Source organism: Mesoplodon densirostris, chromosome 16, assembly GCF_025265405.1.
Source record: "Mesoplodon densirostris isolate mMesDen1 chromosome 16, mMesDen1 primary haplotype, whole genome shotgun sequence".
NCBI lineage: Eukaryota > Metazoa > Chordata > Mammalia > Artiodactyla > Ziphiidae > Mesoplodon > Mesoplodon densirostris.
This window is the reverse complement of record NC_082676.1, coordinates 2,776,045-2,790,293: the sequence shown is the minus strand read 5'-3', so window position 1 is coordinate 2,790,293 and position 14,249 is coordinate 2,776,045. Positions and strand designations below refer to the sequence as shown.

Genomic DNA, 14,249 nt, shown 5'->3' with positions numbered 1-14,249 from the left:
AGGTAGTGGCAATTTGTGCTCCCAGCCAGGACTTGGGAGATACCCGTGTTCCCGGGCCTCCTTGGCCCGAGGCCTGTCATATGGCCATTCTTTTAAAAGTATTTTGTGGCCTGACAGGTGTGAGATGGTGTCATTTAATCTTGCATTTATTTACTTAGGAATTAGTAGAGCAGTAGGGAACTTTTTAAAAATCTGCTTTTCCTTCCCCTTTTTTTCTTTTGCAAATTATGTGTCTGCGTTTGTCAGTTTTTCTCTCAGGGGTGATTGGAGTGGCCTCATACAAATGCTTTCGTTTAGCCCTATCACCACTGAGATCCCTCAGGACAGTTTTGTAATTTTTTCCAAGTAGTTTTGGTGTATTCTTAGAGTTTGTCCCTAAGTGCGTAACATGTGCTGATGTGTGAGCAGTGTGTCTGCAAGATGGAGGTGCCACTAAAGTGTGCTTGATGGAACCTATTTTAACTAGGGACCATTGTTTACAGGAATAAGTAAGCAAAGCCCATGCAAACTGGCGGAAGTCCCAGCACAGACTCTTGGAAAGGCAACAGGGCTTTCTGAGGGCCTGGAATCGAGGGTTGAAATCTAAGGCTGCCAGGACAAGGCACTGGCAAGCCTCTTCTGTAAATGGCCCATGATAGTTATTTTAGGTTTTGCAGGATAGGTCCGGCGGGACCTGCTCACCTCTGCTGCCGTAGCACAAATGCTGCCGTAGACAGTTTGTCATGAATGGGGTGGCTGTGTGCAGGTTACACACACAGCGCCCCTCCTTTCTGCGTCTCTACCAGACCCTCCCTTTGTCACTTTCCTATTTTTCTGTGCATGTGGAGGAAAACTGTTCCCGGTTGAGAACCGTTGCTCTGAGTACATTTTTCTTTAGCCCTCATAGCCACATTATGAAGCTTGGCATTGCAGCCCCATTTGACAGATGAGCAAACTGAGGCCAGCAAGCTTTGATGCCATAGCCGAGGTCAGGTAGCTATTAAGTGGCAGAGCTGGGCTTTAAACCCACGTCTGCCTGACGGGCACAGCAGCCACATAAGTGCCGTTCGGAGCAGGGCCAGGCACACAGGTGAGCAGCCACGGCGCTGGCCCGGGGGCTGCAGTCCTGGGTCCCGAGAGGCCGCAAAGAGGGAGCAGAGGAGGCAAGGATGCAGAGAGCTGGGTCCTCCCAGCCCCGCCAGGAGCGCTTTCTGCTGGCACATGATGATGCCACCATCAGGATGGCCCTGATAATGGAAGAGGGAGGAAGTGAAACATGATGAGCCCTTGGTGGATGGTGTGATCAGCCTTCAGTGTCAGATCTGCACGTGAATCTAGAGTTAAGAACGGACGACTGCTCACCTCCTTTGTGCTCTGTTCATCCCAGGTGTGGACACCGAGAGGATGCTCCACATACTGGGCCCCGAACGCCAACGTTCGGCCTCATTAGAGGGACCGCGCCCGGGGACGTCACTGCTCACCTGCTGGGGCCTGGATGGCGGCGGAACCCGGCACGAGTGTGGGCTGTCCCTTCCGGCGCAGGCGCAGGCCGTCCCTCCCGGCACTGGATGCCTGCGGCCTCCGGAGGCCGCTCCTGTTTCCCAGAATGCCTACACTTCCGGTTCTGCGCATTCCATCCGGGTCAGGGGGCGCACGTGGGCGTCAGGCGGGGTGAGCCGCGAGCATAGGGCACCATTTTGAGCCGAGGAGCCGCTCCTGTGGTGGAGTCCACTCGGGAAGTCCCTGCCGGGGGCGGAGAGACTGGAAGGGACCTCAGGTGCTCAGGTGGGGGGCGAGTTGACCGCAGTGGTCGCATCTGGTCGCCTCCCTTGCGATGCTCCTGTCCGTGAAGCTGAAGCTGGAAGCCGGGGCCCGCAGGTCCCCTCAGTCCTGGCGAGTAGCCTGTGGCCGCTGGGCGCCTGCAGCGCGGATGGGGAGGTGCTGGGGGCCCTGCACCACGGACCCTGAAGGCGGGCAGCTTTCGAAGGCGGCTCTCGGTGGCACCTCCTGTCAGCCGTCCCGCCCCGGCGACGGGACCGTGGCCCGGGTGGGCGGGTCCTGTTCCTGGACTCGGGCTTGGCCGACGGGGAGGACTCCCCTGTCGCCTCGGCTTCGCGGTCACCCGTCCACAGGCCACATCAGCGTCCCACCTGCTGCCCGGGGAGCTCACATCCTTTGCCTGGTTGATCTGGACTCTGGGACGGATGCTCGCCCCAGGTTTAAGGTCAAGCGTACAGAAGAGTTAAAGCCGGAAAAGCGACCGATGACGTTGAAAAACGTCCGACATCAGACTTGTCCACAGCGCCTCCTGAATTGTCAGGTTGGTGGCTCGTCATGTTCGTGGGGACCCGGAACCCGAGAATGAACGTGCGAGGACTCCAGGCCCGACGCCCAGCGCGTCTGAGCCTTCGTCTTCCCACCTGCGAATTGGGGTAAGTCGCAACCGCCTCCTAGAGTCCTGAAGCGTCAGGGGAGCGTGGGTGGCGGTGACCTTGCGGGTATTTGGCAGGCGGGGGGGTGTCGCTCAGCCCACGGTGGATCCTTTTGGGAAATAAGCCCAGTGAAGGGCGCGTCCAGGGGTGCCATGAGCCGCGGTCACGTCCCACGGTGGCGAGGCGTTCTCTGGAGATGCCAGCGCCCTCCCGGGGCACCCAGGTGTGTGTCAGAGCCTGGAGTCAGGTGGACGGTCACGGGCGCGATGCCCAGCAACTCAAGCACCTGCCTCACCTGCACGGCCTCCCTGTGCTCACCCGGGGGTCCTGCCAGAAGGATGTGCTGGGGACCCGGGCGTCACTCTGGGCCGTAGGTGGGCATCCTGGCATCCAGCCGGCTCCGTGGCAGGTGAGGGTGTTCGTCAGACCCATACACACGACCTCCCACGTGGGGAGCACGACCGTGACACGGGCCCTGGTTTCTGGGGTGAAAGGCGGTCCAGGCCCAGGTGCCCGATGGTAACTCAGCACCGACCCGTCGTCTCCTGGGAAGTGAATGCTTTGTGGCACCTCCAGGAGGGCAGCGGTCCATTTGGGGTAAAATATTTTCAGTGACGTGGAGTTTCGCACAATGAAAGAAAATTACAGCCGGTAGGGCTTGGAAGGACAGTGATCAGCATTTAATTATATTTATCCAGATCCACTTGGTGAAGGAAGCTACTGGTGTATTTCTGTTGTCACGATTTCGTTCTTCCTAAATAGAATACATTCCTTGGTGGCATTCTCAGGTGACGTTTTCCCAGAAAAATCTCCTTTCGTGGATTGGCCGTACTTCCTGGCTGATCCATAAAAATGGGATTTTCCTGTCTTTGGTTCAGGCCCCTAAAGTTGAACTGTGGAACCTATTTGAGCTGAAAAAATCGCATTTGTCACTCTTTTTTTTCTTGGATTTGTCACTCGACTGACAGACACATGCCCTCGCCCCCTGTGTTTAAGGTGGCGGCTGTGGGTTGGGGGGTGGCCGGGGCCGCCTGTGGGGATGTGGGCGCCTCTCCTTGGGGCCGGGGCCTGGGGTGGGGCGGACAGGCAGGGCCTTGCCTGTTAATCGCACGATCCGCTCACCGCTGTCGTGAGCCCTGGGAAGGGAGTGGACGCCGAGCATCCCCTGATGAGCAAGCCTGGCCGCAGTGGGCAGGCGCAGCTGCGGGTACCAGGGGCCCCGGGGCAGCTGCTGCAGGCGAGGCGACACTGCCAGTGAAGGTGCCTGAGACCCGGGCCTGCCTGCCCCGCTGCCCCTGCAGGCTTCCCAGCAATAAAAATATAAGCAGTTCTGGCTTTTCTCTGTGCCGGGAGGGTCAAGGTATTCGTTGTCTTCAGGCATTAATAAAATCATCATGTTCTGAGGCAAAAGTCACAGACTCAGGCTCCTTGCAAGTAAACTGCGGCTTAAAAGGAAAGTGGCTTATCGAGATCCTGTTAGGAAAGGACAAAAAGAATTCAGAAAGCCAGGAATTAATTCTTTCTCTCTAGCCGTTATAACGGGAGAGTGGTTTATGTCATGCGCACCTGCTTTAGAAGGGGCGGATGCTTTTGCTCGCAGGCCAAATGGAAAAGCTCGCAGGTGCTCCCAGCGCTTGGGAGGAGCCTCCCTGGTGCCGGCTGGGGCGGGGGCTGCCTGGAAAGGATGACCACGGCCAGGAGCATTTCCAGCCTTTGCATGAAATAGGCGTCAGACGCTGCCTCGGTGACCTTGTGTGAAATAGGAAGTAACACCAGAATATCCCCAGGGCCAGCAGGGCTCCCTGGGTTTAGAGCCATAGAACCCTGGCTTAGCAGAAGCGGCCAGTGTGGCAGGGACAGTGCTGTGCGTTGACCACACGTTCTGATCCTTCCGCTGGTGCGGAGGGGATGTGGCAGTTAGGAGCTGGGGGGGGGGGTTGGGCTCCTCCAGGCTGACAGGTGACAGAGTCGCAAGATGGACACAGCCCCCGTCCCTGTGTCACAGGAGGGAGAGGACCCAGCAGCCCACTGTGGGCTGGGACATGGGGTGAAGGCGCTCTGTTTTTTAAAATGCAGTTAAAGTACTCCCCCGCTTCGTGGAAAGAGTTTTAAGTTTGCTGAGGTTGGGACGTGTTTATCGATGTTTTAATGCATGTTTTTCACAGAAACCTGGCATTATAACTCCCCCCCATGGGGCTCTGGAGTCTGACAGCCTGGAGGCACACTGATTAAGTGTGTGGCCTCAGACAGGGTACCAGGCCTGTTGTCTGCACAAGAGGGTCATGATATTCGTCCCCATCCCCTCTAAGACTGTAATGACAATAAGATGCTATCATAAATGCAAATGCACTTTGCAGACGCAGACATCTTTCATGAACGTTGCAAAGTGGACCTACTAGCAATGATCCGAATGTTCCTTTGGTTTTTTTTTTTTTTTTTGGTGGTACGCTGGCCTCTCACTGTTGGGGCCCCTCCCGTTGTGGAGCACAGGCTCCGGACGCGCAGGCTCAGCAGCCATGGCTCACGGGCCCAGCCGCTCCGCGGCATGTGGGATCTTCCTGGACCAGGGCACGAACCCGCGCCCCCTGCATCGGCAGGCGGACTCCCAACCACTGCGCCACCAGGGAAGCCCCCCTTTGGTTTTTGGAATCTGTGATTTCGATGCTCAAGCCCACAGTACATCGATATTAACTCTAGGAAGTTGCAGACTTGCAAATGGCCCTGGGTACCTTCTGGGGGTCTTGTATTTACACAGGTGAATGGCATGTGGTCCAGAAGGCCCCTCACCCTCAATCCAGCCCCTCAGGCTGGTGGCCACCGCCATAGCTGACATCCACTCCCCTGCTCCTCAGAGCCCAAGGGGGTGGTCCTGTGGCGGCCATGGGGCAGGGGGCAGGCTGAGTCCCTTTACCCTTAACCTCGGTTATTGTCCCCGACCACCCGCTCTGGACTCCCCGCCCTCACCTCAGCCCCTGTTCTTGCTTTGCGCACATGGTCCGCCCCTCTGGTACACAGCCCTGCTGTCAGCTGTGCACCAGCGCTGGGCTGGGCCGGACTCAGAAAATAAAGCAATAAACACGGCACCCGCCCCTCCAGGTCCATTGGAGGGAGCAGACAAAGCAAAGGACAGCTGCAGAGTGAGACAGGGCTGTGGGATTGCGTGAGCGGGGGCAGCGGGAGCTCGTGGGAGCGGGGACACAGCAGGACGCGGGAGGTGGGGGTTGGGGGGTTGGGGGGGTCGCGGCTAAGCTGATACTAAGGGACGAGACAGAGTCGTCTGCAAGAAGGAGAGCAGAGTGCAGGCAGCAGGTAGACCAGACGACTGGTCTGCTCCACACTAAGGGGTCACCATGCTGGAACCCTCAGGGATCGTATGAGACAATGAGGGGTGTGTGTGTGCATGTGTGTGTGAGAGAGAGAGAGAGAGAGAGAGACTGACTGACTGAGAGAGAGAGACTGAGAGAGAGACTGAGAGAGAGACCGAGACCCACTGCCTGCCAGACACAGTTCCCAGCTCTGGAGTGGTTGTATCAATAGGTAACAAAACAATAGGTTTCCATGAGCTTACGGAACATAGAGTTCAGACATGGTGGGTTCTGCAGGGCACAGCTTCTCAAAGTTTTTTGACCATAACTCATAGAAAAAAATGAATTTTAAAATGTAAGGCAGTGGGCCTCCCTGGTGGCGCAGTGGTTGAGAGTCCGCCTGCCGATGCAGGGGATACGGGTTCGTGCCCCGGTCTGGGAGGATCCCATATGCCGCGGAGCGGCTGGGCCCGTGGGCCATGGCCGCTGGGCCTGCGCGTCCGGAGCCTGTGCTCCGCAACGGGAGAGGCCACAGCAGTGAGAGGCCCACATACCGCAAAAAAAAAAAAAAAAATGTAAGGCAGTTAAACACCCCCTCCCATACCCCCATACAAGCATAAATAAAATCTTACAGAATCATATTTGCCTTCCTAGTGCAGGTGATACCATTACCATTCTGTTGTACTTTGTTTTAGAATGTTTATCCCGGCTCACTAGGTTCTTGGCCACAGTTAGAAAAGCACATTTTGGAGGGCAAGTTCTGGGTGGGTATTCAAGCAGTGTTTGGAAAAGAACAGGTTTGGCTGAAGGTCCCTCAGCTGGATATTTCAGGCCAACTCAGATGAAAGGATGAGTAGATGGATGGATAGATACACATATTCATAGATGGAAGGATGGATGGAGGATAGATGGATGGGTGGATATTAGGATGGGTGGAGGGAAGGACGGATGGATTAATCTGAGTTTCTTCGTAATGGTTATTACTCAGCAGATTTTTTTCTGGAGCTGCTGGTGTTATTGGCAGGACTTGGGGGCTGATTTAAGTGAGCAGGACCTGGGAAGCTCACCTGAGCTTCCATTGGATCAGCTCTCTGTTTACCTACAGTGTATTACGGTGTTCCTAACGTGGGTCCCTCTCTTTTTAAAAAGACATGGAAAAGCACTGGCCTTGTAGTGTGAAGAGCGCGTCTGTGTTTGGTATAAAGCAACGCCATGGATGGAGGTCTTGCTCACCACAGAGCATCCTTAGAAGGTGACTTTCAGTGATCAGTTCGTGCCTTTGAACACGTGCACGTCATCCCACTGACAGGCCAGCTCCCCCAGGGGTCTGTTTGCCTCGGTCACTGCTATTCCTGGGGCCAAGGACAGGGCCTGATTCACAGTAGACGCTTGACTGTTTGTCCATTGAATGAAGAGACGTGTCTTTCCGCCTTGCTGTGAAAGCTGGGTTCTGGAAGGCCATGAGCACGTTCTCCGCTCCCCAGGTCTCTTGTGTGATAGAGACATTAGCGCATGTCAAACCCTTTACCAGGGCTTCCCATTGCTTTAGCGTGTTCCTTTAATCTAATGAATATGCGCCCTTGGCTGAACTTTCCTGAATCTGTGTGGAGACCAGAGTGAATGTGTGATGGTGATGTGGTTTGAATGGCAATCAGGAGGTGCTTCTGGTCGCTGTGGAGACACCTAAACTGTTGGAAGCTGCTCCACCTTCTTCTGGGTTTGGTGGTTCCGGCTGGCTCTGAGGGCCCACTGTCTGCTTCAGGCACACCTGCACAGAATCCCAAGATGGCTTTGGCTCTCACAGGGTGGCTTCTGTGTGGCAATTTCAATATCTCTGCTATTCGGGGAGCTTCCTTGGTAGGGCTTGGAAAAATGGGAAAAGGTAATGCCGTCAGGGTGACCCGTCCAGGAACGGAGCTCCTGGCTGGTATTTGGCGGCTGCCTGACCTTGGACACCAGCAGAGTATCTTGGTCCTGGGCCACCACAGGCATCCCAGTCACTGGCTCTGAACCGGCATGGAGATCAGTTAAGTCAAGCGTGTTTATGTTGGTAGGATTAGATTGAAGTCCGTGTGCTTCACTGATTTTATTGATCAATCATCCTAGACAATCAAGTTCCCTCCTAGCACCAAGGACCCGCAACCCAGGGAGGCCTGGCTCAGTCTCTCCCTCACCCCTTCCGCTCGGCTTCCCTGCCTTCCTCTCTCCTGGGTTGTGTTTCTGGAACATTGTCACTGGCCGGGTCCTATTCAGTCCTCCGAGTATTGCAAGATGACAGGCCTGTGTACATTTCCACAGACCGTCAGAGGATCTGGGTCCTGGTGTTGACACGTCAGCACCGCTTCTGCTTTGAAAAATAACACATTATTTGTGACAGACCCTCTGAGCCTTCTGGCAACCGCAGGACCCTCAAATTCTACTATAATCATCACCTTTTTCTCTTGCCAAAAAAAAAAAAAAATTTAAAAGAACATGTAGTAAAGAAAATCATTTCCGAGTCAAGCTGCATAGGAGTCTGAGATTCATAGTGGCTAAGAGTCCCCCTTTTTCTGTGGGAATGGCAGGAGCAAGTGCAGGTCTGTGTATGTGGTAAACATATGCTTTGCCTAAATTCGGGAACTAGAAATGCTCTGAAGAACAGAATTGGTTTCTGAAGACAGTGAAGTTGCAGCCCTAGTGGCAGCATTTTGAATAAAATATTGCGGAGTATTATGGGTTGAATTGTGTCTCCCAAGGAGATATGTTGAGATCCTTACTTCTTGGTACTATGAGCATGGCTTTATTGGGGGGGAAAAAGGGGGTCTTTGCAGATGTAATCAAGGTAAGATGAGGTCACACTGGATTAGGGTGTGCCCTAAATCCCATGACTGGTATCCTTATAAGGAAGGAAGAAGACCTTTAATCCAGTTTTGGGTCGAGACTCACAGCAGGAGGGCGGGGACAGCGCAGGCAGGCAGAGTGGAGTGATGTGTCGGCAGGCCCAGGCCAGCCTGGGGGGGGGGGGGCAGGAGGCTCCCTCCCCCACACGCTTCAGGGGGAGCCTGGCCCTGTCCACACCCCGAGGGTGACTTCAGTCCTCCAGACTGTGAGAGAGTCACGATCTGTTGTCTGAAGCCCCCCAGTTGGTGGTCCTTTGTTACAGGAGCCCCACGAGTGGAATACACTGGGGGATACCGCAGTTGTGGAAGGGCACAGGAAAACACGGTGGAACAAAAGTGTTGGTTCAAGTGCATGCTGGTAACTTACCTTCTTAGTGACACCCACGAGTGACTTTTAGGGAGGAACTTCTGCTCTGGCTGAGTTTTCTGTTCCCGGCTCTCTTCATGATGGAGCAGCGGTGTTGTTGCAGAAGCACAGGGCTGGCATCAGGAGCCTGCGTGTCGTTCTCCTGGTGTCTCAGCACTGTGAGCATCGCTCCTGAAAGCCCCTCAGACACTCCCAGCTCCCCAAGTCGCCTTCTCCTTGCCTTCATCCCTCTTCGCCCCGTCTTGTGAGAGTTTCATAAAACCGCATTCTGTATGCAGATGATGATGAGGCCTAAAGCCGAAAAAAGCAACCTATAAAAGTGTTAGGGGCCCTTTGAAATCAGCCATAAAAATCAGCTTGCGTCTTCCCCTCAGGGCGTGATGCTTGCAGCAAGCGTCCAGGGCTGGCTGTTTTGCCCGTGTGACCATTTGAAGTTTTAGAAGGAGGACCGGGTTTGGGACCAGTTCTCATAAAGGATCATTATTAAAAATAATATTTTATGGAAGCAAGTATGTCTTAGTTCACTCAGCAAACAAGCGTGGCCTGTCCTGGGTACTGATAATTTATTGGTGCAGAAACAGAAGTTCCTTCCTGGGAGAGGGCATCGAACAGGAGAGGCATGGTTGACAGTCACGTGAACCAGGAGATCCCAGGGGGAGGGGCTGGTGCTCCAAAGCCAGACAAGGGGCTGAGGTCAGAGATGGGGTCGGGGGGTGCCTGTCAGGTGAAGTGACATGAAGAGGATGCCTGAGTAATGGGGAAGAGAGGAGCCCATCGCGTGTGGCTCTAAGGAGACAGCTCTGGGCAGAGGGACAGCACACACGTGCAAAGGCCCCGAGGTAGGGCGCATTCCAGGAACAGGAAGAAGCCCAGTGTGTCTGGGGCCCAAGAGTCAGAGGAGGAGAGGGGGGCAGTCAGAGCCTGTTCTGCAGACCTTGCAGGTGATGGAGGTCTGAGCCCAGGGCCTCGTCTGTCAGGACCAGCTCTCCCTCTTTCCGCAGCCAAGAGCCTTCAGCTCGCCCCTGCTCCTGAGAGCCTTGGAGTGTAAGCTTGTGGGCTGCAGCTGGGCTCCAGCCCCCGTGGGTGGGGAGAATGCCCAGTTCTTACTGGGTGCGGGGCTCCCCTGCCTCTGGCTGCCCTTCCCCCCACCCCACACACACTCACAGGTCCCCTGCAGTGGGGCGACGCAGACTCTTCTGCTTCCCACGATGCCATTTCTTTTGGGTGGAAAAGCCCTGGTTTTCTGGCAGGCCCCCCAGGAAGGCAGGGGCCCCCGGGAAGCAAACCCCTCCGTGTCCTTCATTTAGAACATTCTCAAGCGGCAGTGATAGGCCTCCACCCCTGCGGACTGGTGGCTGGGCCCACGCTCCTGCTCATGTAAGCCACGGGGAAGCCACACGCACACGTCCTCTGTCTCGACCCCGCTAAGCCTCCCAGGCCTCCAGAGTGAGGAGGGAGACGGGCAGCCAGCAACCAGGGCTTATGATGTGCACGGTCTGTGCCAAGGGCGCATCGCGGGGTCCGAAGCCCCCACCGCCCGCCCACATCACAGGCGGGGGAGCAAGACTTGGCTGCGGCCCCTGGACGGTGAAGGGACAGACGCCGAGCCTGCCTGTCTCTGCGGTCGTTCCCACAACTGCCTCAGGTCTCTGCCGTGCAGACGCGGGGTGGTGAGGTGTGGCGATGAGTGACAGGGAGCAGCCGTATACGTTTGCAAGGGCACCCGCGTCGACACACTTGAAGTACATTGACCATCCCACTCAGGAGAACAGCCCCGCACCTGGAATCAAACTCGGTTTAATTGAAGCGGGGTCTGCCTGTGCTCCCTGCCTTGGCGGGAGGTGTGTCACCGACATTTGGGGCAGACCTGGTCTGCTGAGTCCATGCTGTTCCCCACGCCACTCAGCTTGGGCTGACGCCTTCTGGGGAGTTTTCCTGCTTCTCTGCTTGTTTCCAGGGATGATCCTCAGGCAATAAACTTCATCTCTAAAAATAGGTCACATAAAGGCCTTGATATTTTTTCTAATTAGCGTAAGAATTTATTGAATATACATCATACGTGTAGGTCACAATATTATTACAATTACTCTGAAGACTTTACACATCAAAATAGTTCAGGCAGTGGGGACACAGGCAGCCCGATGTTCCCTGAGAATCATATCTGCATTAGCAAGATAAAGGACAATTTAGGACGATTACAAAAGTGATGATTCAGAGTACAACATAAAACTCTTCTGAGAACTAATTCGTAATGCCAGCTGCTGCTAAGCTTCTTAATCTTTATCTAGTTCAATTAAAATCTGAATGTTTGGGATTTCATTAACAACTGGGGGTTTGGAAATTACATGCGCTCTTCCACTGATTTCCATTGCTGACGTACAATAGTGGAAGTTTCCCAGAACGTCTTCAGGTAGACTTAGGTATCATTAAAACTTAAGTACGTAAAGGACGACACGGAGGTAAGAGAAGATTAGTGGAGTTTTTCGACCAGATCCAATTGGCAAGAGTGGGAAACCCCATCGAAAGCAGCGCGACTTTTGTCGGGGAGAGAGAAGTATTGGAGCCTGGCTGAGATGCCATCTGAGCCCCTTGGCCATGCCTGATGCTTCAGTTTAAGGACCGGGAGCTGGTCCGGGTGACTCTGGCCGTAGCGGTGTGTGGGGGGTGGTACCCTGCCGATGCCCCTGCTCCTGCGTCCCATGCCTGGTTCTCACTCCAGTGCACATGGCTGTGCTGCCTGTCCATTCATTATGCATTCTCCAGACTTTGCAGGCGGGTTTTTCTAAAATCAAACCAGCCAACATGATGAGCCAGCCTAGTGTATCACTTCACATTAAAAACTAAAAGCAGAGGAACGTTTCATGTGTGTGTTTTCCCTTGACCTGGGTGTCAAGGTCTCTTGTCGTGAACTTTATTCTCCCAAGAACAGGAGGGTCCCTTTGTCCTCCTGCAGAGGATCTGACTGAGGTCAGGGTGGGGACAGGGAATCTGCATTATTAACTGCGCCCCCCCCCATGTCATCCTGAGGCAGGTGGTCCCCTTGCCAGGCCCTGCACGCCCCTGAGGGAGCGTTTGAGGTTTGGGACATACCTGCTTTCTAGACTTGGATACCTGTGTGTGGGGGGGGTGCTGAATGATGGCCCCCAAACATGTCCAGATCCTGATCCCCAGGACCCGCAAGTATGTCGCCTTACACGGCAAAAAGGACTTTGTAGATGGGATTTGGTTAAGGACACTGAGGTGGGAGATGATCCCGGTGTGACCCCTATGGCCCTGAGGGCCCTTCTAAAAGGGAGAGAGGAAGACAGAGTTAGTAGGAGATGTGACAGTGGAAGCAGAGGTTGAAGTGATGAGAGGAAGGGGCCATGCACCTCCAGAAGCTGGAAAAGGCACAGAAACAGATTCTCCCGGAGCCTCCTGGAGGATGTAGCCCTGCCCACACCGTAATGTTCACCCAGTGAGACCTGAGTTGGACTTCTGACCTGACAAGCTGCAAGATGATAAGTCTATGTTGTTTTCAGCCATAGGGAACTAAGGCTCTGTGGGCCCTGGAGCAGGCCACTTCTCTTCTGGCCTCATTATTCTCACCTGGGAAACGGGCGTGGGAGGGGGCACGTCAGGGGGCTGAGCGAGGGTGGGACAAGACGTGGATGTTGAGGGGAGCCCGCCGAGAGCGAGGAGCTCTGCACGGCGCACTGCTGCTTGGTTGGTGCAGGTGCTGCTTTGAGGGCCCCCAGGGAAGCCGGGGGAGGTGGACGGAGGCCTCCCACATAGGCTCACGTCCACGGCCTCTCCCTGTCTGTTCTCTCAGCACCTCTGGCTGCATCTTTGCCCTCCTTCCCCCGGCTTCCCGGGGAGGTGCCTGGGGCAGGAGCAGGAAAAGGGTCCCTTACCAGTTGCCCTGTGATTTGGGGTCAGTCTCCTCCTCCCCATCTCTCTGGGCAGCGATGGAATGGCTGAGCCAGCTCTGCAAGGTGCCCACTCATCTGGGTCCTCCCCGTCTCCTCGCTGCTCTCGGTCTGTCTGTCCGCCTCACCTCCAACCAATTCCATGCCTCTGTGTGCATGGAGGAGTGGGGGAGGAGGAGCCAGGCGGGGGTCCTCAGAGCATCCCTGTGCCTCTTGGTGCCACTTGCTGACAGGGAGACCCTAGGATGGAAGTTCTTAGGGCGTTCAGGGCACCAGCTGGAAGGAGGACTTTAGAGACCGTCCTGAGTCCCATAAGTTCAGGGGGACACATGGCAGTTTCTGTTTTGTTAATGTGGGTGACAGATTTACCTGCTCTTCAATAGTTCAGAGGCCACTTCGGAATCGAGTTGGCTTGACGCACTTTCTGAATTTTCAGAGAACCCAGCTCTCCCACTGACAAAGGGGCAGCATATGGCAGGGACCCCCACCAAGTGCTCTGACCCGCGATTATGAACATGGGGCTGCAACCCCGTTGTACGGGACACCCGGGCACTCGCATCCTGCTGTATGAGACAGGCACCCGGACACTGCTCTTCTCAGCCGCTGAACAAGAAGTCATCCTACTGGCCCCGCACTTCCTCCACGTGTATTTTGTTTTTACTCCTTTCTCCCGGCATCCTCTGAACCCCTTTATTGAGGTCGATATTTTGGGTTGAATAGAGTGGAGAGCACAGTCTTTCTCTAGGGAGGGTGATCCCATGAACGCCCCCACCTAGGCAACAATTAAGCTATTCAATATGTGTCATTTCAAATCATCCTAACACTGTGGTTTTCTGTGTCCTCATTTTATCATATTTATGTCTTTCTGCCTCACTGTCTTCTCTTTAAACCATGAGCTGGAGGCTTGTGTGTGTTCTGTGTGTGTTGTGTGCACGTGTTGTACGTGTGCTCTGTGTTGCATGTGTGTTCTCTGTGTGTGTGTGTGTGTGTGGCATACAGATACTGTATCTGATACCGAGTTTGACAATCCATGAGTACGTATCACATATTTTGCATGTAAACTTGTCTTTTCATTTGGTGATTTCTTCCCTTTGTCCTGGTGGTGGGAAGTAGGGGGAAAGAAAGAAACATTATATCTACAACCTGTGATGCAGAGTGTTGGGTGTAACTGGGACATCTAATGCCACATCTTACTTTCTTCAGATTTCTTCTTAATTTCTTCTCAGACTTAATGTGTTGACAAATCACATCAGAGTCCTGTCAAAATACTTGTCCTGATTCAGAGGATCTGGGCCGGGGCCTGAGGGTCTGTACCTCTGCAGGCTCCCAGTGGCTGCCACCACTGGACTGGGGACCACAGTTTATGGAGCAAGAGTCAC

The 14,249-nt window shown here is 54.6% G+C and overlaps 1 protein-coding gene across 2 annotated transcripts in view; it reads left to right on the top strand.

The window, feature by feature from the left end:
* Positions 1–14,249, top strand: part of CDH4 (cadherin 4) — a 559,330-nt gene that overhangs the window by 24,178 nt on the left and 520,903 nt on the right. The gene's annotated exons all lie outside the window — the stretch shown is intronic.